The 26,448-nt window shown below is 39.1% G+C and overlaps 1 long non-coding RNA gene across 1 annotated transcript in view; it reads left to right on the top strand.

The window, feature by feature from the left end:
- LOC144290699 (uncharacterized) overlaps positions 1-26,448 on the top strand; it is a 70,676-nt gene that overhangs the window by 22,403 nt on the left and 21,825 nt on the right. The window contains exon 2 of the long non-coding RNA XR_013358268.1: positions 22,462-22,612. This is a non-coding gene — a long non-coding RNA (uncharacterized LOC144290699). The remainder of the gene's footprint in view (positions 1-22,461; positions 22,613-26,448) is intronic.

Consider the following 26,448-nt stretch of genomic DNA (forward strand, 5'->3'; position numbering starts at 1 on the left):
CAGCCCTTTCTGGCCTGCCAGGTCTCTGTGGAGAGGTCTGCTATTAACCTAATACTTGTCCCCATAAAGGTTAGGGATCTCTTGTCTCTTGCTGCTTTAAGGATCTTCTCTTTATCTTTGGAATTTGCAAGTTTCACTATTAAATGTTGAGGTGTTGAGAGGTTTTTTTTATTGATTTTAAGGAGGGATCTCTCTATCTTCTGGATCTGAATGCCTGTTTCCCTTTCCAAGTTAGGGAAGTTCTCAGCTATGATTTGTTCAAATATACTTTCTGGTCCTCTGTCTCTTTTGGCGCCCTCTGGAATCCCAATTAAACATAGATTTTTCCTTCTGAGGCTGTCATTTATTTCCCTTAACCTATCCTCATGATCTTTTAATTGTTTTTCTCTTTTTTTCCTCAGATTCTTTCCTAGCCATCAACTTGACCACTATGTCACTCACTTGTTCTTCTACCTCGTTAACCCTCGTCGTTAGGACCTCTAGTTTGGATTGAATCTCATTTAATTGATTTTTAATTTCGGCCTGATTAGATCTAAATTCTGCAGTCATGAAGTCTCTTGAATCCTTTATGCTTTTTTCTAGAGCCACCAGTAGCTTTATAATTGTGCTTCTGAATTAGCTTTATGACATGGAATTATAATCCAAATTTTGTAACTCTGTGGGAGAGAGTACTGTTTCTGATTCTTTCTTTTGGGGTGAGTTTTTCCTTCTAGTCATTTTACTCAGTGGTGAGTAGCTAAAAACAAGTTGTACTGGAAAAAGGAGGAAAAGAGAGGAAAAAAAAAAGGGGGAGGGGGACAAACAGAAAACAAAAAACAAAGGGGAGTGTCCTGATTCTATATACTGTAAATCCCTTGACTTCCCCTGGAACTTTCCAGCGCTTCTTGGTCAATAACTTGCTTTTCCCCTGTCCTCCCAGCTGGTCTTCTGGAGGAGGGGCCTGCTGTGCTGATTCTCAGATGTGTGCACCTGGGGGAGCTGCTCAGAACCCTGCCAGGTGCACAGCTTAGTGGGAGCTGTTTATCCTGTGAGGCCCCTGCTCAGTCCCAAGTACAAGGTGACACCAGGAGGAACAACAAGAGTGGTGGCGGCCAGCTCTCCAGCCCTGGAGTCAGCTTCCGCAGTAACTACCGCAGTTCCCCGTCTGCACTGGCCTGGATGCTCCGGGGGCAGGGGTCACTGATCTGCACAGCTCGGGTCACCCGGTGGCAGGAGTGTCCTGCTGTCCTGGGCCCTCCCGGCCTCTACCTGTCCCAGGGTAGCGCCGGATCCTGGGCTGTGTCCCCCAGCGCCCTGGGCTCCAGGGCCTGCGCAGCTCCAATCGCTCCTGGGCGGTGCAGCCCCCCTTTGCGTGGAACCACCACCGGATCTGCTCCCGGAGCCCTGCGGGGCACGATCCGGCCCGCAGTGTGTGGCGCCCTCCCCCCGGGGGCGCAGGTCTTCTGTTAGTGCCTCAGGGAGCCTGAGGGCATCCCCGACCCTCCTGGGATCCTGCCCGAACTCTCTGTGAGCGCCTTTCTGTCCGGGAAGGTTGGTGAAGCTCCTGCTTCTCTGGGCCTAGGCTTTCCTGTCCTGGGGGCGATTGTTGCTGGCCTTAGCCCGGCTCCTCGCGGGGCTCCTCCCCCTTGGATGCTTTTTTATTTTTATTTTTTCTGTCTTCCTACCTTGATAGAAGCACGAACTCGTCTCACTGTAGCATTCCAGCTGTTCTCTCTTTAAATCTCAGGCCAAATTAGTAGGTTTTCAGGATGATTTGAAAGCTATCTAGGTAAGTTAATGGGGACAGGTGACTTGGGGACCCTATTCTTCTGCCATCTTGCCCGGCCTCCTCGGAAACTTGTTATTTTTTTCTTTTTGCTTGTTTTGTGATTAGTTTTCTCTTCTTTTCCCAGTTTCTTAAAGTCGACTTACTGATTTGCTATTTTTCTTTGCAAATACAGTCATCTGCATTTAAAATTTTCCTCTAAGCACTGCTTTCATTATATTACATACTGTGTTTTTGTTTTCATTTATGAGTCTAATGTGTATCTTCAGCACTTCAGCATAAAATATTTGCTAACTTTCCTGTGATTTCTCTTTGATCCATTGGTTATAGAGGAATAAGTTTAATTTCCACGAATTTCTGGATCTCATAAATTTCCTTGTCTTATTGTTTCTCATTCTATTACATGGTGACCATAGAAAATATTCTGTATGATAACAAGTTCTTCATATTCATTGAGACTTGCTTGGTAGCTTAAACTATGGTCTATCCTAAGGAATATTCCATATGCACTTGAGAAGAGTGTGTTTGTAGTTGCTGATGGGTGAAGTGTTCTATAGATGTCTTTAATGTCTAGTTTTGCACAGTATCATTCAAATCTATTTCTTTCTTGATCTACTGTCTGGTGTTCTTTCTCAATATTGAAAGTGGAATGTTGACATCCCCAACTATATTTTGGGGTCTGTTTACAGGTGCGTATATGTTTATACTGTTATACCTTACTATGGATGTCAATTTTATCATTACAAAATGTTTTCCTTTGTCTTTAGTAACAATTTTTCTCCAAAAATTAATGTTGCCTGACATTACTATAATCACTCCAACTCCCTTTTGTTTAAAGATTGCATGGTACTTTTCCCATATTTTTTATCTATTTATGTCTTTGGGTCTAATGTGTATCTATTCCAGGCAGCATGTTGTTGTATAATGGTTTGTTTTATTTTTTACTTTCTTCCTATCTTTGCCCTTTAATTGGAGTACTTCATTTACTTACATTTAATATACTTACTGAGAAGGTAAGAATTTTGTCTGACATTTCGCTCTTTGGTTTCTGTCCATCTTATGTCTTTGTTATTACCCTATTCTGCCAATATTACCCTCTTTTGTATTAAATAGATGTTGTTTAGTATACCATTATAATTTCCTTGTCATTTATCTTGCTATATTTTTTTAGTTTTCTTAGTGATTTCCTTGAGGATTGCAATTGAGATTTTAAGTGTTAACAATTTAAACCACATTGATACAACTTGATTTCAATAATCTATAAAAATTTTGCTTCTATATAATGTCATGTCCTCTCTCTCCTTTATGCGCTTATTGTGCATCTTTGTACATTATATGCCCATTAACCAAGATTTATAATTATAGCTTTATTCTATTGCCTTATAAATCAGATAGGAGGGGGAAAAGTACAAATTTAAAAACACCGTAACACCATGTTTTGTATTTATATATAAGTAGCCTTCACTGGTGCCTTTTATTTCTTCATTTTAATTCTAGTTACTGTCTCATGTTCTTGCACTTCATCCTGAAGGACTCCCTTTAATATTTCTTATAGGTAGATTTGCTAGGAATAAATTCTCTCAGGTTTTTTTAATATATATCATAATTATTCCTTCATTTTGTTGGTGAGTTTTGCTAGGTGGGAAATTCTTGCTTGACAATCTTTTTTCAGCACTTAGAATGTCAGTCCACTGCCTTCTGACCTCCACAGTTTCCGTTGAGAAATCATCTTTTAATCTTACCAAGCATCACTCGTATGTATGAGTTGTTTCTCTCTTGCTGTATTCCATATTCTCTTTGTCTTTGATGGCTTGATTATGTGTCTATGTATTGATCTCTTGAAATTTATCCTCTTCAGTTTGTTGAGTTTCTTCAATGTGTAGATTTGTGTTTTGCATAAAATTTGGAAAATTTCAGTTATATGTGTTCAACTATACTGTCTGCCCCTTTCTCTCCTCACTTTCTTGAACTCCCATTCAAATATATCAGTATGCTTGATGGTATCTCATAGTCTCTGTGAAGTTCTAAGGCTCTGTTCATTTTCTTCACTCAGTTTTGTTTCTTTTCTCAGATTTGATAATCTCGCCTGATCTATCTTCAAGTTTGATGATTCTTTCCTTTGCCAGGTCATATCTGATGATGACCCCTGCTAGTAATATTTTCATTAGTTATACTTTTCAACTTCAGATTCCTATTTCATTATTTAAAAAAAATAATTTATGCCTTTTGTTGATATTCTGTTTTTGATGAGGCATTATTCTCATACTATCTTTTAATTCTTTAGATATTAAAGATATCTTTCTTTTCGTTCTCTGAATATATTTTAAATAGTTTTGTTTACTAAGTCCAATGTCTGCTATTCCTTAGTGACAAATTCTATTGGTTCATTTTTTTCCTTTGTATAGACCATACTGTCTTTATTTCTGCTGTTGTTTGCTTAGTGACTTTTCTGAGGTAGTTCTGTAAATTCTTTGTGTTGTGTGATCTGAAGTTTCTCCTTGTTAGTTTAGTGATCAGTTTAGTGATTGGATAATTTCCTTAAACATCTGAAATTAATGTCTTCCAGTTTTTGCCTAGTGGTTCTCTCTGTGTTAGGAGATGACTTCAGCACTTATCAAGGTAGTTTACAATGCTATTCTTGCCTTCACTTCGTCTTTGCTCAAAACTCAAGTCTAGTGAAAGGTGAGAGCTTCAGACTTTCTCAGATCTTTCCTGAGTGTGCACAGTCCTTACACATGCATGCAACCTTCTATATTCCCAGGAATAGGCCAGAGCTTTTAAAGCCCTGATAGACATCTTGTTTTCTAGGATTTCCTTTCTAGATTTTTGGTTAATCTATTGTTTGCCCGAATTTTTATCCGCAACCTCAGGCAACCACAATGTTAAATATTTGTATGTGATTATTTTTGATGAACATCAGGGAAATACTGTTTGTTATGAACAAATTCTGTGTCAGGTCAAATAAAAGCATCTCTGTCAGTGAGGTCTTCCAGAGAACTAGGAAATTGATTAAATAAGGACAGTTCTCTGAGAAGACTTAAAAAAAGCTCTAGCCCTCCCGTTCTGCCCCCGTCCCCCTCAGTGGCTTTCAAGGTTATGATTTTCAATATTATCACAGGATCTTGATCCTCAAGGCTACTTTGGAGCTGAAAATAGGAGGATGGAAACAGAACAAGCAAAAGCCTAAAATTTTTTCTTCTCATGGACATTGAAGTATTTGTTTTAAAATAGTCTCCCAGAATGCTTCAAGCCTTAGGTTAATTTTCAGAGTTCTGAAAAACTTCATCCTGACAATTTTGACCACTGTTATTGCTTTCATGGAAGAGAAGATTACTGAAGGTTCTGACTTTGTTAATGTTATCCTCTCTAGTAGCTTCTTAGACTGCCAGGTTTGTCTCTCTCCAAACCATTCCACATATGAATGGCAGACTAATCCTTCTAAAGCCCAGCTAGGACCATATCATCATTTTAGAAAGTTTGATAGATTGCACATCTTCACTCCTTGACCTGATACTTGGAAATCCACAACATTAGTTGCAACCCACCTCTCCTTAGCCTTGGCTGCCACCATTTCCTTCACATCTTTTCAAATCTTTAACCTGATGAACTACTGTTTCTAGGGTTTCTCGCCTTCATGCTATTTCCCTTTCATTGGGAGAATCCTGACTGTTGGATGGAACTTGTTTTAATGGATCAGCAGCTCACATATTTTGTGTGTGGAAAGATTGGTTGGCTAATGGACCAGAGTCTGAGTGGTGGAGAGAGGCATGTTCATCCAAGCTCTTTGGGAGGTCAGCTGCCTTTTCTGATATATCTTTGCTGAGTCTATGGAGTTAGGCTCTGCTGACTCACCATTTGTGAGATCAAGTGTGGTTAACATCAACAAGACACTTTCTACTTAGATTTTGCAAAATGTCAGTGTCCCTAAGAAAAATCTACAGCCCAGAAAAACCTACAGTTCTTCTCCACTATGTGTTTCCTTCCTGTGTGTCGCTTTTAAACACACACACACACACACACAATCACTTCACTGCTGACACTTCTGGTCAACAAATATGTGGAGACATTTCCCCCACAACAAGCAATTCTCTGTGACACCAGCTGATTGTCCTACAATTTGACTCAATTCCAACACTATCTGTCAGTAAATAGTGTCAGATCCCACAAGCAAGGGCTCAGTCCCACTGCCCCTACCCCGATTCAGAGGCCAGTCACAAGCTCAGGTTGTCACCTGTGCTTTTGAGCAAACAGGTTACAGATTGGAGGCTCCAATGACCCCCTCAAGGATTTTGATTAATTTACTAGCATGGTTCATAAAGCTCAGAGAAACATTTTACTTACTAGGTCACCATCTTGTTATAAAATGATATAACTCAGGAATAGTCAGATGGAAGAGAGATCTAGGGCAAGGTATGAGGAAAAATCATGTAGTATTCATGTCCTCCTCTCCAGGCACACTACTCTTCCAATACTTCCATGTGTTCACCAATCCAGAAGCTCTCCAAATACTCTCAACTTGGGGTTTTAATGGAGTCTCCATTACATAGGCATGCTTGAGTAACTCATTGGCCATTAGCAATTGATCTCAATCTCCAGCCCCTCTTCCCTCCCTAAAGTTTATGGAGTAGGAATGTAAGTCCCAACCCCCTAATCATATGATTGGTTCCTCTGGCAACCAGTCTGTAGGTGCTTCCCAAAAGTCACCTCTTTAATATAACAAAGATGTCTTTTATTATTTTCAACACTTGGGGTCAAAGACCAAATATATATTTCTTGTTATAGATCACAATTTTACAGTATAAAATTACATAATAGTATATAGTACATAGAAAATATAGCAATATAGGATATAGTAAGTATATAGTAATATAAATATAATATATAAATATATAGAAAATATACATTATAAATACTATATAGTATACTATAAAATATATAGTAAATACTATAAAAGTATAAATATATTTACTATATTATACTATAAATATATATATATGATAAGTATATAGTAAATATAGTAACATAATACATATGTAATAGTATGTGGTAAATATCTAGTATAAAATTATAGCATTGTTTCATAAAAATTACATGAACATAAGAGGTAGATATAGTCAATCTCCAACCACTTATTATGGTACTCTCTGTGCTTGCTCTTTGAATTGTCTGAAAATAGTATGCAGTGTGATGTTTGACTTTGAGGAGTTTACAACCATACCAGATTAATAGACCTAAGAATGTGACTAAATGCCAGAAAAGAAATTAGCAGTGTGTAGTACGTTAGTATTTTACTACAGCCAAAGGAGAAAGATGTTAGGGAAATCTCCTGTGGATGAGGGATTTAAGTAAGGTTTTAAGGATTTGGGGAGACAGAAAAAGAGGAAAGATTTTGAGAATAGGACATTAGAGTGTATAGAAAGTGTTCAAAATCTGGAAAAAAATAGACTTCTGATTTAACTACAACACAATTTAAAAGGAAGTGGTTGTCATTCTCAATGACAAAGTTTCTCAGCCTCAGTATTACTGATATTTGCAGCCTAATCATTCTGTGTTATGGGGGGATGCTATGTGCATCATCAGATGTTTAGCAACATTCCTGGCCTCTACATAGTGGGTGACACTAGCACTCCCCACTCAGTATGAAAGCCAGAAATGTTTCCAGACATTTTTAAATGTCCTCTGTTTGGAAAGGGGAACAAAGTATCCCCTAATTGAGAATTACTCTCAGAACTTAGTGGCTTGAGACAAAAATTTATTATCATCTCTCATAATTCTGTGGGTTGGCTAGACTCAGGAGGTTCACCCATACCAAGTCCTTAGCAGAAAGCTAAAGAAATTAGGTGTAAATGCCAAATTTAGAAAACATGGAACAGAACTGATTTCGGATTAGAGAGCCAAGCATCTGAAGCAGAGGTTGTGGGCTGAGAATCAAGCAATTTGAATGTTAAATAAATGGCTGTGAAGGTTCTGGCACATTCTGTGAACACCTCTGGATGGATGGTGGCCAGAGTAAATAGATTGGCAGGTATATCAGTTATATGGATAGACTTGATTGGCTTATTGACGAAGGCAAGGCAGACATTTACTTGCTTCCCAAATGCCAAGAGATTCAGGAAAGGACCTCAATAATCTGAGTTGTGACTCTTCAAATATAATAGCTTTTCCAACAAAAAGCACCCTGAACACATATATACTATGATGTTTTAATGTTTTCACCTGCTACTTTCATTCAGCTGCTTTACCTCTCTAGTTGCTACATTTATAACTATTTCATAAATGTTTGTAATAAAAAGTTTTAACTTTTCTCTTTGGGTTTTAGGAAAACCAACATGAATTCAGTTGCATCTCCACCATTTAGCTCACCCTCCTAGGCCCATGTAATACATGTAACATGGCATAAAACTTATGCTTGTATGTCAGTCTTGTTTTCAGGAAACATCACATACTTTTTCTCATTCTATCTTCACAAGAATTATTTGATGTATGCATAGTATCTCCTTCATGAGAACGTGTGTTTATGGTTATTTTATTCATTGTTTTGTAAACCCAACATAGAACTTCCTCTATCAGTTATCACTGTCTTGCATACAAAGTAATAAGTGAGGAAATGAGAGTCAGTGTTAAATGGTTGAATGGAAAACTGAAAGGAATCATGTCCATGAAAAGATATGCAGGAAAGTTAAATGCATATTGGTAAGTGAAAGAAACCAATCTAAAAGGTTATATACTGTATGATGCCAACGATACGACATTCTGGAAAAGACATAACTATGGAAACAGCAAACATATTGGTAGTTGCCAGAGGTACGGTTTAGGGGAGGGATGGATAGGCAGAGCACAGAATATTTTTAAGGAAGTGAAAATATTATGTATTACACTATAATGATGGGTACTTATCATTATATATTTGTCCAAACTTACAGAATGAACAACACCAAAAGTAAATCATAATGCAAACTATAATTGGGAAATTATGATGTGTCAATGTAGGTTCATCACCTGTAAAAAAATGCAGCATTCTGGTCAGCGTTTTGATAATGGAGGAGAGTATGCATATGTGGGGGAAGGGAGTATATGGGAAATCTTTGTACCTTCTCCTAATTTTGTTACAAACTTAAACTGCTCTAAAAATAAAGGGTTTAGGGAGTTGTATTCCGTTGGTTTTGTTTTTGTTTTTGTTTTTTAAAGAACAATGTATTGATAATAGAGGGTCATGGATTTTCATTGTATAGCTCACTGAAAAAAATGTTGAAAGGTATGACTTTATGTAAGATACTCCACCCTGTGAATCTCATTTTTCTTGTTTATAAAAAAGAGGATATCCTTATTTGTTAAGGGTACAGGTTCTATTTCAGTCATGCCTATTGCATAGAAGATATCTGAAACCTATTACATGAAGGAATGAGCCAGCAAATAAATGATTGTACTAGATGACCTCTTCTGCCCTTGTCCACTCAAACACTCTAAGATCCCAGGAATTCATGGTTTGCACAACCATCCAGCATCCTGACTTCTTCACTTGTGTTCTAGATCACAACCATACATCCTTTCTCAAGGAATTTGTTAGTGCAAATATATATTCTCTTTGGCAGCATTAAGTTCTTCATTTTTACTGGAGCATCTCATAAACAAACACACACGTTCCATTATCTCCTACCTTAAAGCACAGCAACAACAAAATAAAAACAAACAAACCAAAAAACCTTTTGACTTTAGTCCCCGTGTGTCTACAGCCCATGTTTCTTCTGTCCATTCACAGAAAACCTTCAGTCACTCTCCCACTGCCTGTAACCTGTCCTGGTCAAATCTTTCTTACAACAACCTCAGTGAAACCAAGCACCCCTTTATTATAAAATTCAAAAGTCGCTTCTCAGACCTTACTTTTCCAGACTATTCTGTAGTATTTGGCAAGTAGACCACTGCCTTATTTTGAATCATCTACTTTTCTTGGATTTTAAAACAACACATTCTATTCTAGTTTCCCCTCCCTCACTGATTATTTTGCCCAGTGCATGTCCTTGGATCAACCTCTAAATGTCACAGTGCCTTCAGGCTTGGTCAAAGTCATTAGTTTCTCCCTATATATATTTTTCCAAGATGAGTTTATCCCATCCAATGGCTTTATTGCTTGTGAGTCCCAAGTTTATATATCTAGGTGTAAATTCTCCAAATAAGCTCCAAGATTTTTATACCCAGTTGCATATTTGACAATATGAGTGGATGTTGAATAAGTACAGTGTGATTAATGTGAACAGGTCAGAACACCAGAATTTTTCACCCAGATAAATTTTTCTGCAAGTCTTCCCCATCGAGTTGATCAATCCAGAAATCAGGGATTTATTTGTAAGTTCTTCTTTTGGTTCACCTTCTACTGTGAAGCTACCAGGAAGACTCATTCTTTTTATTCACTTATATAAATATTTTTAAATGAATGGACATGAACATTCTCGTTCTACTTTTTTTTATTCTAAGGTAAGTTAATACAATTTGTAGCAATTAAAATCTATAATTCACTCTGTTCAACTGAGAGTTGGTAAGAAACATATCCACAGCAAAAAAAAAAAAAAAAATATATATATATATATATATATATATATATCCTACAGAGTTTCATGATGCCAGCTAGCAACATGAAAAGTCAGCACCAAAAATAAATGAAATAGAGACTAGAGAAACAATAGAAAAAAATCAATGAAGCTAAGAATTGACTTTCCTGAAAAATAAACAAAATCACAAACATTTTGCTAGACTAACCATGATAAAAAGAGGAAGGACTCAACACAATTATAAATGAGGAGGATATATTACAACTGGAACCTCAGAAATACAAAGCATCATAAGAAGCTTTTATAAAAAATCATATGCCAAAAAAATGGATCACCTAAAAGAAATGGATACATTTCTAGAAATATATAATCTACTAAGACTAAATCATGAAGAAATAAAATGTATGAACAAATCAATAATGACTAAGGAGATTTTTAAAAATATTTTATTTATTTATTCATGAGAGACACAGAGAGACAAACAGAGAGAGAGGCAGAGACACAGACACAAGCTCCCATGCGGGGAGCCTGATGTAGGACTTGATCCCGGGACCACAGGATCATGCCCTGGGCTGAAGATGGCACTAAACCGCTGAGCCACCCAAGGATCTCAACTAAGGAGATTAAAGCAGTAATCAAAAGTCTCCCAACAAAGAAAAGTTCAGGGCTAGATGGCTTCATGGGTGAATTCTACTGAACACTTACAGAAAGATTAATGTCAATCTTTGTCAAAAATCTTCCAAAAAATTAAAGAGGAGGGAACACTTGCAAACTCATTTTATGAAGCCAATGTCAACCTGATGCCAAACCCAGAAACTACAAGACCAATATTCCTGATTAATATAGATGTAAAAATTTTCAACAAAATTCTAGCAAAGCAAATTCAACAGCACATTAAAAGGATCATACACTGTGATCAAGTGGGTTTTTTCCTTGGGATGTAAGGATTATTCAACATATGGAAATCAGCACATGTAATACACCACATTAGGAAAACAGAAGATTAAAAATCATATGTTTTCAGTAGATGCAGAAAAAACACTTGACAAAATTCACTGCACTTTTTTGAGAGAAGCTCTCAACAGATTTAGTATAGAAGGAACATACCACAACATAATAAAGGCCATATATGGTAAACTCACTACTAGTATGCCCAAGAATAAAAAACTGAAAGTTTTTCCTCTGAAAATCAGAAATAAGACAAGAATGCATGTCCTTACTACTCCTATTCAACGTTGTACTAAAGACCTAGCCACAGTAATTTAGGCAACAGAGAAATAAGTCATCCAAATTGGAAAAAAAGAATCAAAATTTTCTGTTTGCAAATGACACAATCTTACATAAAGAAAACCCTGAAGACTCTACTAACTCATTGTTAGAACTAATAAACAAATTTGGTAAAGTCGCAGGATGCAAAATTAACATGCAAAAATCAGTCGTATTTTTATATACTGACAACAAAATATCTGATAGAAAAAAAATCCTATTTACAATAGGCTCAAAACAGTAAAATAGGAATAAACTTAATCAAAGAAGTGAAAGATCTGTACATTGAAAACTATAAAACATTTATGAAATTTTCACTGAAGGAAAACAAATACATAGAAAGGTATCCCGTGTTCATGGATAAGAAAAATTAATATTGTCAAAATGCCCATACTACCCAAGTCAATCTGTAGATTTCATTTCCTCGAAGTTTGTATTCTAATTCAGTTGTAACTAATGTAACTTAGGTATTACAAAATGTCAAAGATATTATATTTTACCAATGTTTACCAATACCAACAGCAGTAATTGACTCAGGTTCTATTATTCTAGGATTTTATAAATAACACCTCTGTTTAATCCATTGTTAAGCAAATAAGTATTTTGGTAAATATAATGAAGTCACCAATCATCATTTGCATAGCAAGTTCCTTGAAGGCAAGTGTGATTTCTATCATCTCTTAGTTCCTAGGGTAAGAGTAGGAGTCAATAAAAATGTGGTATGAAATAATGCTGCACAAACTCTGTCAGACACTTCAAGTTTCAACATTTCTTCCAGCTTGTGTTCCTTTTTTAATGACAACCACACATTTCTATAGGCACTGACTCCTTTTTCTAATTACAGCTCTATCAGAGTGAGAGTAATCCTTATTCTTTACAACTTCCCTTGCTCCTAATTTAACACTTAGCGTAGAAGGAACTTACACAATAAACACAAAATGATGATAATAACAAAGAGGCGATGGCTCTGAATGCAATCACAAAAGTGAGTCAAAGTGCCTTCTTTCCTCACACAGCTGTCAGATCCTGATGATGTGTTTCTGTCACTTGGCTGGGAATTGGTATTCGATACATCTGAAACTGAGTCAGAGTCCTGCTGCTAGTAATTGGATCCCATTGATTTTTAATGAGTATAATTGTCTCAAGGGTGACTGAAGCTACTTTGTTTTTCCCCCAATATCTAAAGCTCTTGTGGTGGCTAACACTGGGAACAGCCAAAGGGTTAACCATAAGCTAATGCTAGTTAGCCACAAATTGAAAGGTAGCAGAGTTGAGGAGTGAGAGAGAGAAACCTCTGGCAGGAGCAGTGACTAATCATGACAAACAATTTATTTGCTTCAAAGCTCATTGCAAAGGGCAATAATTGTTTTAAATAGAAAAGGTGTTGAATTATAATTGGGAGTAATTGAAACTCACCAAAATATTGAATAAAACATTAGATATTTTAACTGGTGCTATCTTTATAATTATCTTTGGGAGTAATAGCAGCAGAGCCCCTGAACTGCTGTGAGCCTCACCCAAACCCCAAGTCTTTGCCAATCATTTCTGCCATGTGTTTACTAGCAAGACCCTGGCTGAGTAGATACCAGGTCCAACTGGTTGTATGTATATAGCACCATGGAACAAGAATAAGCAGAGAGTCAGTTTCCAAAAGAGTGAGCTTTGTAAATGTGACAAGGAAGTGCACAGAGCTGGGTGTCTTGCAACAGCCTCCGTGGGCTCAGAGCAATATTTCCACAAGCCATTACGATGTTGCTCAGCATGCCATCTCTCTGAGCACAGCCTGGGCAGGGGCTATTAACTGTTATTTTCCAGCTGTCACCCTCGCCATGTCTGCTGTCACATCGTTTGTCGGACAGATTCCAGCTTTGTGGCACATTCCCTCCTTCTTCTCCTCACCCTGCACCCATTGACAGGCTCTTCTTGTATTCCATCTGCCCAGGACACCAAAATGACAGGCAGAGGGATGAGGGCGGGAGGCATAGGTGGCCGAGACTAGAAAATTTAACCAAGTCTGGCAGATGGGGAGGACAGTCACAGATGACACAAAGATGGCAATGGTGGAACACACAAGGGAAGCATACTTTATGTCCTCTCATTAGATCATGAGGATTGGTGGCAGGCTGTGGCCTATTATTCTATCTCAGTGTCCCCAAGACCTAGACCAGTGCCTGCTCAATAGATGGAATACTACCAGCTTGTTGAACGAACCAAGTGCAAGTCTATACAGCACAATGTTGTGATCAACAGCAAGGGCTCAGGAGTTAGACAGAGCTGGATTTAAATCTTACCTCTATTTGTGCCCTAGATTTCATACATAGTAAGATAGTCTGAATAAATATAACAGGTGCTTAATGGCTATATACCTGATTTTCACTATCTGTAAAATGGGAGTAATAGTTGTCCCCAACTCATAGATGAGATCATGCAGGGAAATCACAGAGCACAGAGCCTGGCACATGATGCACCATCAAGAACCTGAGAAGATAGCAACCATCTTACATGGCCATGGAAGGTTCTCAAAAGACATATATGATGGTCCAAGTGTTTCTTTTCACAACACATTTAGTGCTGAGCTGAAAATCTTTGTTACCAGCTCAGACTTTTGAAATAGTTTACTATGTGGAGTGAGCTGGGCTAGTCAAGAGAAATCCTGAAAGGTTCCCTGTGTTTTCTGCTTTAGGCCAAGACTATAAGGCTCAGGAAGCAGTTTCTCTTCCCCAAAGTCCTCAGTATGGCCTTAACCCTTTGGACGTAGCTCCCCGAAGCTGAGGAGGAAATGAGCAACAAGAAAAAGAAATTTTCTCCTTAAAGTCTGCAACTATCAGCCTTACCTCTATGAGGGCTTGGCTCCTCTTGCACCCACCAGGTCTGTCCCAGGGGCAGCGCTGCCCTGCATGCCAGCTTTGCATGCCCTTCTTATTTATTCCTTTAACTAAAATCCCTAGACCTCATGATCATGACCTAATGGTGTGATCCTGAGGACTCTATTTTGTCTTGGCCCCAAGAGAGTATTTTCCTCCCAGACGAGTAAAGAGAGAGAAATGCTGGAAGGTTAGTGAGTATATGAGATTGGGATAAGGAAGTTGTACGGGGTTTGGTTACAATCTGACATCAGGAAGACTTTGGGAGGCTACCCAAACTGAGCTATTGGAGGAAGCTGATTTAGAGAGATAGGGATCAGATGCCTGGCTGACCATAAAAAGTCTAAAACATGATGAAAAAAAGTAGGATATTCTGAACTACACACAAAGTCCTGTCAAAACATAAAACCTTGATTGGAGATACAGCATATGTATGTGGGCCGGCACTGGGTCAGTTTAGACATGGTCCAGATATGGTCCAGATGTGGTCAGAAGCCTGCTATTTGGGGAACCTGTGACCTGTACCCTTGGGCTGTATCAGATGTGCTAAGAAACAGAGTCATGTTGGGAGGATGCTATTAACATAATCTTACATGAGTACTTCCTTAAGAAAGTTCTGGGTGCTATACCCCTAGAGAGATCATCCCCTCAAAAGAAGTAATGCTATCAGAAGAAACAGAAAAGACAAATACCAGTGACAAATACCCCAGAAGGAAAGCAAGACTGTGTTCACATTCCAGCTTTCAATGGCTCAAAATATACAGCAGAAAGCGAAAAATCCTGCCTCAGTCTCTCCTTTGCACGATCACTCTCTCACTCTTTCTTCAACAAAGAGATTAATGGAGTCAGTGGGATTCTTAGAGTCATTTTAGAATGGACAGCCCTGAAGTGCAAATTTCCTCATTAGCAAGTTACAAGCATATGGTGAAGAGAAAAATAAGATTCTCCCTTCAGCCCACTGCTCCTCCCTGTCCACTTTCATTTGTGGTGCCTCTTGAATAAAAATGAGAGGCACATTCTGCTGCCCAGACTGAGTGTGAGCAAGAGCTCTGGACCCCTGGGAGATTTCCATGCACCCAGCAGGCTGAATAAAACCCTTTCTGGGCACAGGAGTTGAAGAGGTATCAGGAAATCCCCTGATTGGGGCAGCTCATGTCTCAATTAGGGAGGAAAGCAGTCATAGGGAGGGCAATAGGCAGTGTATGACTGCAGGGTTGGTGAGACTACAGAGCATCACTTTATCTTATTATAGGAGAAGAAAAGTGTGTAGCTTTTTTTTGTTTTGTTTTGTTTTGTTTTGTTTTAACTAAATTTCACTGAATAGCTGATATTAGCTCACACTTAAGAAGAGTCTCAGATCTGCCTTTGGCGTCAGCTTCCCCCCATGGACTCTGTTTGCTATCCCAAGATATTAATGATAGGCTGGATTCCACAGTGACCACTCAAAGGCTCTGAAAGTACAGGGCACAGCCTGGATCCCTTTAGAGGGCTGAAATCAGGCACCATGGCATGCTCATTTTAAGCTGTTTACAATTAAAAATAAATGAAAATCAAATATGTTATCTCCCAAGACCCATGTCATCCAGATGTAGTCTCTCTAAAACTGCAACAGCCAACTCAACGAATGGCAGAAAATCAAGAAGAATTGCAAGAAGCCACCTCAAGGAGGGGAAAGAACTTTTCCTGGAGAGCAATTAGGGTGTTTGGGGCTCAGCACAAGGAGAGGGTTCAAGGTTAGGAAGCTTGACTTTGCTTCCTCTGAGAACTTCTTCCAAGGCACATCACAGCTGGTGAGACCCCTCTGGGTGTTGGCTTGTTCTGCCATTTACCACATTCTCATCTTGGAAGATGTGCAGTATTCTGCACATATGCTCCCTTTAAGTTCTTGAGGGAGATTCAACTTGGGGAAGAATTTAGCCAGACTTCAGGACAGTACCAATGGGTGAGTCATGGTGGGAAGGATTTGGCCTAGGTTGAAGTGACTTCTTTGTCCCTCAGAGGGTTGAACCAGTGGCCATATTTTAAATGAATGTAGGCCAACATTGTATTGGGATCAGAGTATAAGAAAACCTCCCTTTACCCTATCAAGTCTCCCTCCAATTGAGAACACTGGTGTATGGAACGGGTCTCTGAGAGGAAGGCAGAATCATTCTTATAAAGAGCTTCTGGGAGGGAGGATCAGACCCCCAAAACTGACTCCTGATATCTGAAGCAAAAATATATATGAGAGCACAACATGCAGAGAGTGGAAACAGAACTGCAAATATTAAAATTAGCAGACCTGAGAGAACCTAAGCTAGTGATCTGAGTTCAAGACAAGTTACTCAAAATATGTGAGGTGGGCTGTAGTGGGCACTTGGTGACTATTGCTGAAACTTATCAGTGTACCCCTGTGCTGAGAACTAACATCTCAACATGGGATCCTATCTGAAAAGGAAGTGAACAGGGGGTGCTCCAGACACATGAACCTTCTGTGCAGGAACTGTGCAGGGTGAGATCAACACCACCACTGGAGATACTCAGAAACAATAGCAGTGGCAGAGCCACCACCAGAAGAACCCATTCATGGCTGGAACTTAGATCCTCTTATTGTGGGAAGTACGAGTCTGAGCTTTGGGGGAGGGAGAGACAAGACTTCCTGTGAATGTGACACATTGTCCTGGAGAGAAGATCTTTTTAAAAACCATGTAATGATTGAAACTTTTCAAAACGTTAACACAATTGTGCCAGTTGATAAGTGTTAACATATATGGGGCTCTTCCCAGGACCTACTACATAGTTTGCAGGGCCTACTGCAAAAGGGAAATGGGAGGCCTCTTGTTCAAAAGTTATTAAGCAGAGCATTAAACCAAACAGAGGGCCCCTCTCAGCTTTTAGGTACAGCCAACCCTGGCTGTTTCTAAGTGCCAGTTATCATTCTAAGTGCTTCACACATCTTAACTAAATAAAGTGAAACAAAACAGCTCTACAAGGTGAGAGCTATTATCTCCAAATGTTAAAGAAACCATTTGCAGAGGTTAAGGTAGGAACTCAAGGGATCTCAGGCTCCCAGAAAGTTCTCTCCCTGAGTGGCACTGCCATTTCTGACCCCTGTGTTGCAGTGGCCTTCCACGAAAGACAACCACCCAAGATGGCATATGTGAGAACAGAATGGGCCCACCCTTGAGAGAAGGAGCTTCCTGTCTCTGGAGGCAGCCAAAATGAAGCTGGTATACCAGTCTCAGGAATCCAAAGGAGGTGATGCATTTCCTGGAAATCAAGCAAGATGAGGAGAAATGGAGTCTCTAGTGAATGAATGCCAGCAGCAGTTCAAACTTTTACAGAAGAATCATGTGATGAGGGGTGCCTGGGTGGCTCAGTCAGTTGGTTAAGTGTCTACCTTCGACTCAGGTCATGATCCAGGCTTCCTGCTCAGTGGGGGCCTGCTTCTCCCTCTCCTTCTGCCCCTCCCTCTCTGCTTGTACTCTCTCTCTTGCTCACTATCTCTCAAATAAATAAATAAAACCTTTTTTTAAAAAAAGAATCATGTAGTGAGTATGGAGAATGTAGACTCTTGTTCCATGGAGGCCAGGGAGTCTGAATTTGCAATATCTACAGATTCTGATAGAGTTTGTCAACAGGTCAGACTTAAAGACATAATCCCCTCTATAGGAGGCCGTTTCCAGTTTCCCTTCCAAGGGTAAGTTCTTCATTCTGTATTAATTCTGTGAAATGATTGCATGTTGAGAATACCACTGCTCCTCGTCACTCTCCCTCCTGCTTATCCTTTCCTTTTTCTTCTTTTTCCATATCACATAACCCATTCCTACTGCCAAGCAGAGAGTCTGCCTTGCCACTCATTATCATTTTGTACTTGGCACCTTTCCTGGGATTGTGCTCATCCTTTTGCCAAGACTTATGCCTCCCCTTCCTCAATATTCTTTCTCGAGTATCTAGGGATTTATCTATTCTTCCTTGAACTTGAGCAAGTCACTTTCCTTGTCCATTTCTGCAGCTCAGTCCATAAGATGATGGACTAGATCATGTCCATGATTCCTTCCAGCCCTAATGAGACATACCATTAACATGAATATCTGGGAGTAATGTCATTGTAGTGATCTCCACCAGACCCTCGATCCCCTGATGCTCAGATTAAGATCTTTCTAGGTTGGAACCTCACTACAAGACTCACATACGGAATTCCATTTACACAGATCCACTGTCCAATAAGTATCTTTGTATACACCCCATGACAAGGTCACAAGGTGTTTCTATTGAAATGATAAGGCTTATGTAACAAGCCGCTGGCATATTTCTGTTTCTTTCACTTACAAGTAGTTGGTATATTTATGAGGTCAGCTATTAGATGATAACTCTTTAGACCAAGCAAGGGTGTGTTCTTTCCTCAGCAAAATCCAAGGGTGCTGTGAATTCTGTATCATGCACAAACTGGTTAAACTGTTGGGGTTTTCTTCATTCCTACTAGTTCCTAAGCCCTGGAGCAGGAACCTCTGCAACATCTAAAAAGTTTTCCTAGAAATGTAGATTCTCAAACTCCACCTAAGACCTCTGAATCAAACACTGAGGTGGGGCCCAGCAACCAGTGTTTTTCTAGGCCTTCCAGGTGATTCTGATGTTTGTAAAGTTGGATAACCACAGATCCAGCAAAACTGACAAAAAGTGCAGACCATCAGGCCCCAGTTAGAGATTCTAAGTCAGTTTTGGGGGGGCAATAGGGCCTGGTAGTCTGTATTTATGCTTTTACCTCATCTTTCCATGGGAAGATACCACATTTTTCATTCACAGACTTTAAATTCTAATTTTCCTCTTTGGAGAATTGAGGATAGTTTCAGGTGGCTATTTAGTTATTGTCTCTTTTCATTTGATACCTATCTTGCTGGTATTAGAGTTATTTATGGGCACCCTATCACTCTTCCTAAATTGTAAGTGCCTGGAGGAAAGAGGTATCATTTTCATCAGCTTTGCATAATCCTGGCTGTAGCCCAGTGGTTTTCTTATAAAAGGGGACCAATAACTAGTTGAATTTTATCCAGATACACATCTGTACATTGTTAGTTAACTTTGGGGGACAGGATGACCAGGTGAGCCCTATATTCTAAGCTTACCTGCAACTAGTTTGACCTTCAGAGCAGCCACTAAGGCAATGTCTATAAACACAAAGTGAAAAGAAAGAGAGAAGGGAATTAGTTTTGCTGATAATTAAGCTCAGAAATACACATGCATCAATTATTCAGTTTCTACAAGTCCTCGTTAATATAGGCTTCTCAAGTGCAGACAGCATAATAATTCAAATGAGCACTGGCCTCAAGTTTATCCCTGCATATTCACTAAAAGAAAAATAAAGTGTGTGGGAGGGACAGTCATGGTGCAAGATTGGTTAAGCAACCAGTGACAGTGAAATGGTGGGCAACATATAACCAAGTACTTACAATTCCAGCAGTGCATATAAAAGGCAGGTACCATATACAGATGACCTTACCTTAAAGCTATGCCCATATTTATGCCTCACATCTATCCCAAATCAAAGGATTTGGGATAGTCGAGACCCAGCAACCTATAATTTATATTCATTTGCCATTGGTTCAAAATGCTGCAATTGGAAGTAGATTTTACTCACTTATATGCTTTTTAAGGAGAGCCCCATAACTGAGGGAGGTTTTTGTGGTTTTAAAACCCATTCTTAGAGACCTGAACAACTTAAGTTTAAATTTATCTCATTCCTTCATTTTGTGGGTTATTCATTTAAGTGTAGGTCCTTCTATGAAAGCTTTGAGAAAGGAATTGCCTATGATCCCTCCCAACTCTGAATGGGTAGGACAGTGGCTTATGGATGTACATACATAAGAGGTAAGCAACAAGAACAAAACATGGTTGAGACACATCTGCCACACATCAGCTTCAGGATAATGGTCACTGCCAGGAGGGGGAGGAGAGTGAAAATGGGAAGAAGCAGGCCTCTGTAATATTCGTAAGGCTTTATTTAAAAAAAAATCCCTAAGGGGAACCTGGGTGGCTCAGTAGCTTAATCTTCTGACGTCAGCTCAGGTCGTGATCTCAGGGTCCTGGGATCTCCCTCTGCTCCTTCCCCATGCTTGTGCATGGTCTTGCTCTTTATCTCCCTCTCTCTCTCTCTCTTTCTCTCTCTCTCTCTCTCTCTAAAAAAAATAAATATAAATACAAATTATATAAAAATAAAAACATTTACTAAAATTAATTACTTTGAAGCAAATCAATATATAACAGTTACTTTTACAATGTGGCATAGAAAGGAGCTTGTCCAACTCTGGACATGGTTCTGGCTTCTTTTTTTTAAATATTTTATTTATTCATGCACGAGAGACACAAAGAGAGAGGGGCAGAGACACAGGCAGAGGGAGAAGCAGGCTCCATGCAGGGAGCCCGATGTGGGACTCAATCCTGGGTCCCCAGGATCACACCCTGGGCCAAAGGTAGCGCTAAACCGCTGAACCACCCGGGATTCTGGCTTCTTAATGGGAGACAGACTATGGTCAAATCAGGTCCCTAAATAAGGCCCACCTGTCCAAGCTTATAATTGAAGCATGGGGCCGCAGGCTGACTACACTTTGCAGGACCTCAGAGAGCAGATGACAGCATATCTGCTTCAGGAAGTCTAGGGTCATAGCTGGGGGTGCAGGCTGAGAGAGTGAGAAGGAGGGCAAAGTGGGCTAAGAAAGACACTTGTAGAATGCCTTGTCTGAAAATGTAATTTATGAGATTTAGGAAATGATGAGGGATACCAAATGCATGCGAGTATGTGCACGTACTTGCATGTGGGTGTGTGGGAGCATGTGCAGGAGTGCATGCACACGCACACATGCACAATGACAAACATATTCACAAGCACCCAGAAGGCCAAAAGAGCAGAAGTTTTTGTTCCTGGCTTTTGAACTGGGTTAGTAACGGAAGCATCCCTAAAGAGATCAATCCAGACCACACCAGGTTCTGGGGGCCTTCCAACTGCAGGGTAAAAGAGCCATGGAGAATAAAACAGGTGTTGATGGTCTCCCAGCCTCTGCTCCACTACAGGACACCTGGTGCCTAAGGATCCAGATCACATCTGCAGTTTGGTATCTATTCTGATCTGAACAATAGACCTTTGGATCACCTACACTAGAATCACTCAGGGAAGTCGGCTCCGAAGGCAGATTCCAAAGCTTCAGCTCAGATCCCCTAAAGCAGATTCTTTGGGGTGGTGTTGGGCACCTGCGAGCTCCCCAGGGATGTTTATGCATACTGAAACTGAGAAACAGTAAAAGCTCCAGTGTGCACCACAGTTGTGAGCTGATGTTATCAGGGAGTGCAGCACCCCAAAAAAGGACCCACAATGTCTTGTTGAAAACAGTGAAAGCAGGTCGAGTTTCAGTCTCAACGTGCATTAGCAATTTATGACATTTCTTGGTGTCTTTGCCTTCTCCAAACAATAGCAGACCGGGAGAGGCTCTAAGACCATAACAGGGACTCTCTGGCCAGGGTTACTGGAAGGGAGAAAATTAAATTTTCCCTGTGTCGGGAGGCTGGTCAGAAGCCAGGCTGCACCTCACAGCAAGTGCAGGACCAGAGGAGCTCACCTCCTGGCCTCAGCAGCCTCCTGCCATTCTCTGAAAGGTTTTACCCACACAGCGGTCCTCGTATCCAGAGCCCTGGGACTCAAGAAGCTACAGAGTGATAAATCAATTATGAAATGGAAACCTCGATTACTGCCTGTCTGCTTAATTGTTTGACAAGTTAATTAATCTCCCAAGCAACTGGGCTCTGTTCTCCCTGTAAATTGTGGGGAAACAGCTATGGCAGGTCCCTGAGGTCTTGGCAGTATAGTATCAATGAGGCTCCGAGAAAATGATGAATAATAAGCATTTAGAGGGGTCAGTGCCTCAACATAGGAATGAAGAGGTTTGCTCCAACTTCTGCCCGGAGGCGGTTTTGTCACTAATTATTTTGCGACTAATTACAATCTGCACTTGTCTGTTTATTTATTTGTTTGTTTTTATTTCTCTTCCAGGAGACACATTTCTTTCCTTTCAAATGAGACCCTGTGATTCAAACAGCCAATACTTCCAGATTGTGAGAAACTTGAAGGGGGTATAGACGTTTCCCTCCTGAAACTGCACCTAGAGAGCTGCCATGATGTGTGACACCAGACCTTCTGAACGGTATGTGTCGTGCGCCTGGCTAACTGGTTGCATAAAGTGGCTATTTCTGTCTCTTGTGACCATGTCACATTTTCCTGTCATCTGTGGCCTTTAGAAATTCCAAACGACAGAGTGAATTTGAGAAACTAGATTATGCCCAATGAGTTTCAATAACTTCCCTGCACCAGACTCACCCAGAGTGCTCGACTGGAATTCACACAACTGGATAACAGCTAGACCTACCTGAATTGGAATTACTGGGGATATAACTCAGCAACATTTAATAAGCTCCCTGGATAGATTGAGACCCACTTGGATTAGAGTGGGGAAGAATTGGTTGCTGGCAGTAATACTGAACAATTCAGAAATGCACTCCCTAAGTAGTGCCATACTTTCTTATCCTTTTACTCTTTATTATTATTTTGTTTATATCTTATACCCTGCCCCTGGCCCTTTGCACCAGCTGTTTCATCAGTCATGAAGGCTCTTTGCCACTTGACCAAGCGTGGCCCGTTTGCTTCATTCAGATCTTCATTCAAATGACATGTCCTCAGAGTCTTTCCTGATCTCTATCTAAAACAAGACTCTTACCACATGGGATAATGAAACTTTATAAGTTTCTTCATAGCACATATCACTACTTATAATTATATTGTATCTTTGTTTATTACCTATCTTCTCACTAAGATATAAACTTCCAATGGATGGGAATTCTCATCAGTTTTGTTCAGTGCTCTATCTGAGGTGCTCAGAACAGTGGCTGGATTATGGGAAACACCCAATAAACATCAGTCCGGGAAATGAAGGAGTAAATGAATGATAAGGCATAAATTGCCAGGTGTGGTAAATGTTAAACTCATATATGTTGGCAAAACCACAGCTATAAAGTCCATGATGGATCCTAACAGTTTAAAATGTAATAAGTTTGTAGAAAACAGGACATAAAAATCTACAAAGGATAACAAAACTGGAAACACAGGCTATCAAAATATGTGGTATTCACCTAAAGCAGTGCTTACAGGGAAATTTATAGTACAAAATACTTATGTTAGAACAGAAGAATGGTCTCCAATCTATAAACTTGCTTCCACATTACAAAACTAGATGCAAAGAGACAATTAAACCCAAGCAAGCAGAAAGAAGAAAATAATAGATAAAAGCAGAAGCAGATGAAATTGAAATATAAAAATGATAGAGAATATAAATGAAACCAAAAGCTGATTTCTTGAAAAGATCAATGAAATTGTGCCAGTACCACACTGTCTTGATGACCACAGCTTTGTAGTACAACCTGAAATCTGGCATTGTGATGCCCCCAGATATGGTTTTCTTTTTTAAAATGATAAGACTCTAGCAAGATTTACAAAGTAGATTTAAAAAAGAATGAAAGGACACAATTTACCAATAACTTTGAAATGAAAGAGCAGATATCACTTCATGATACTATAGACATTAAAAGAATAATTAATAAGGGAATCAGAATCTATAATCAACTCTTTGTACATAAATTTGAGAAATGAGATAAGAAAGACCAATTCCTCAAAAAGCATGAAGTGCTAAAACTTACCCAAGATGAAACAGATAATGTGATATCCTTATAACTATTAAACAATTTGAATTTGTAGCTAAAAGCCTTCCAAAAGTGAAAATCTCCAGGCTCAAATAATTACTGGGAAATTCTACCAAAACTTTAAAGATGATATAATACTATTTCTCTCCAACCTATTCAAGAAAATCAAAAAGAGAAAATTTTGCCTTTCCTTTTGTAAGTCAAGCATTACTCTGAAACAAAAAACAAAGCCAGTGCCAAAAGTGAACAATAACATATCAATACCCTTCATGAGCATAGACATGAAAAACTGTTAACAACATGCAAGCAAATCAATAGATGAATATATACAAATAATAATATATCACAACCAATTAGTGTTTGTCCCAGAAATACAAGGTTTAGGTCAATGTTCTGAACCCTATGAATGTGAATTCACTATTAATTGTAAAAATGTGTCTACACATATGATCCACAGGATCATATCAATCAATGCAGAAAAAGCAAAGACTCTTAATAAAATATATCTACCCATAAGAAAACCTCAACAGATTAGAAATATAAGGGAACTTTTTCAACCTAACAGAAAACATCCATATAACACATATAACTATCATCATACTTATTGATGACAGACTCAATACTTTCCTCTTAAGATTGAGAGGAAGAGAATTTCCCATGCCACTGGTCTTATTCAACATAGTACTGGAACCCATCACTAGTGCAATGAGGGGGGAACAATATAAAAGGCCTACAGATGAGAAATAAAAAACCATAACTCCTACTTGAATGCAATATGATTATCTTTAGAGAATTTCAAGGAATCTACAGAAAACAAACAAACAAAAAGCCAACAATCCTCTCAGAATTGATAAGTGAGCCTAGCACGGTCATAGAATACAAAAAAAAAAAAAAAAAATCTCATAGGTATGGCATCAAAAACATAATCCATAGAAGAAAAACTGATAAACTAATCTTCTTAAAAAAAAAAAAACATGCTGGTGAAAGGCACTATTAAGAGAATACATAGACAAGTTACAGACTGGGAGAAAATATTTGCAAATCACACATCAAAGGGCTTGTATTTAGAGTATATAAAGAACTCTTGAAATTCAGTAGTAAGAAAACAAAGCCAATTTTAAAAAGGTTCAAAAGAGGTGAATAGAGACTTCCCCAGAGATTATTTAAGGATGACATAAGCACATGAAAAGATTTGCAACATCTTTAGCCATTAGAAAAATGCCAATTAAAACCGTGATGAGATTCCCTCCACCTACACATTCATTAAAATCCCTAACACAGAGCTAAGACAGCAAGTGTTTGTAGGATGAGAGGCAAATAGAATTCTCATACTTTGCTGGTGTGAATGAACAATGGTATAGCCACTTTGTTAAACTGTCAGTTTCTTGTAAAGGTAAACACACACTTACCATATGACCCTAGAAAATAAACTTATGCGCACACAAAAACTTGCACACAAAGGTTTACAGCAACTCTATTCATAATTGTCAAAAACTGGAAGCAACCCAAATGTCCTTCAATTCATGAATGGATAAATAAAATGTGGTACATTCATATAATAACACTCATATAATGAGATGCTATTTAGCATTAAAAAGGAATAAACCATTGATACACATAATAATTTGGATGAATCACATAAACATTATACTGAGTGCAAGAAGCTAGTCTCAAAAGGTCACATACATTGTACCTACATTTAAATTACATCCTAAAAAAACCAAACCATGGTGATGGACAGCATATCAGTTGTCACCAGAGCTGGGGTTGTTGGAGGATGCAACTATAAATGGGTATCACAAGGTAGTTTTTTTAGGTGACCATTCTGTATTCCAATTGTGAGTGTCACATAAATTTGACCATGCATTAAGATTTTTATAATACAATTTTCATAATGACCACATGGTCATTTTTAAATTAAAATTAATTTTTAAAAATCTACATAGGGGGATCCCTGGGTGGCACAGCGGTTTGGCGCCTGCCTTTGGCCCAGGGCGCGATCCTGGAGACCTGGGATCGAATCCCACATCGGGCTCCCGGTGCATGGAGCCTGCTTCTCCCTCTGCCTGTGTCTCTGCCTCTCTCTCTCTCTGTGATTATCATAAAAAAAAAAAAAATCTACATAGGGAAAGGAAAGGAAAGGAAAGGAAAGGAAAGGAAAGGAAAGGAAAGGAAAGGAAAGGAAAGGAAAGGAAAGGAAAGGAAAGGAAAGGAAAGGAAAGGAAAGGTAGGTCAAAAAGAGAAAAGAAAATCATAATGTTTTGGGGTCCCTCCCGGAAACACTAGA

Source organism: Canis aureus, chromosome 2 (genome assembly GCF_053574225.1).
Source record: "Canis aureus isolate CA01 chromosome 2, VMU_Caureus_v.1.0, whole genome shotgun sequence".
Taxonomy (NCBI): Eukaryota; Metazoa; Chordata; class Mammalia; order Carnivora; family Canidae; genus Canis; species Canis aureus.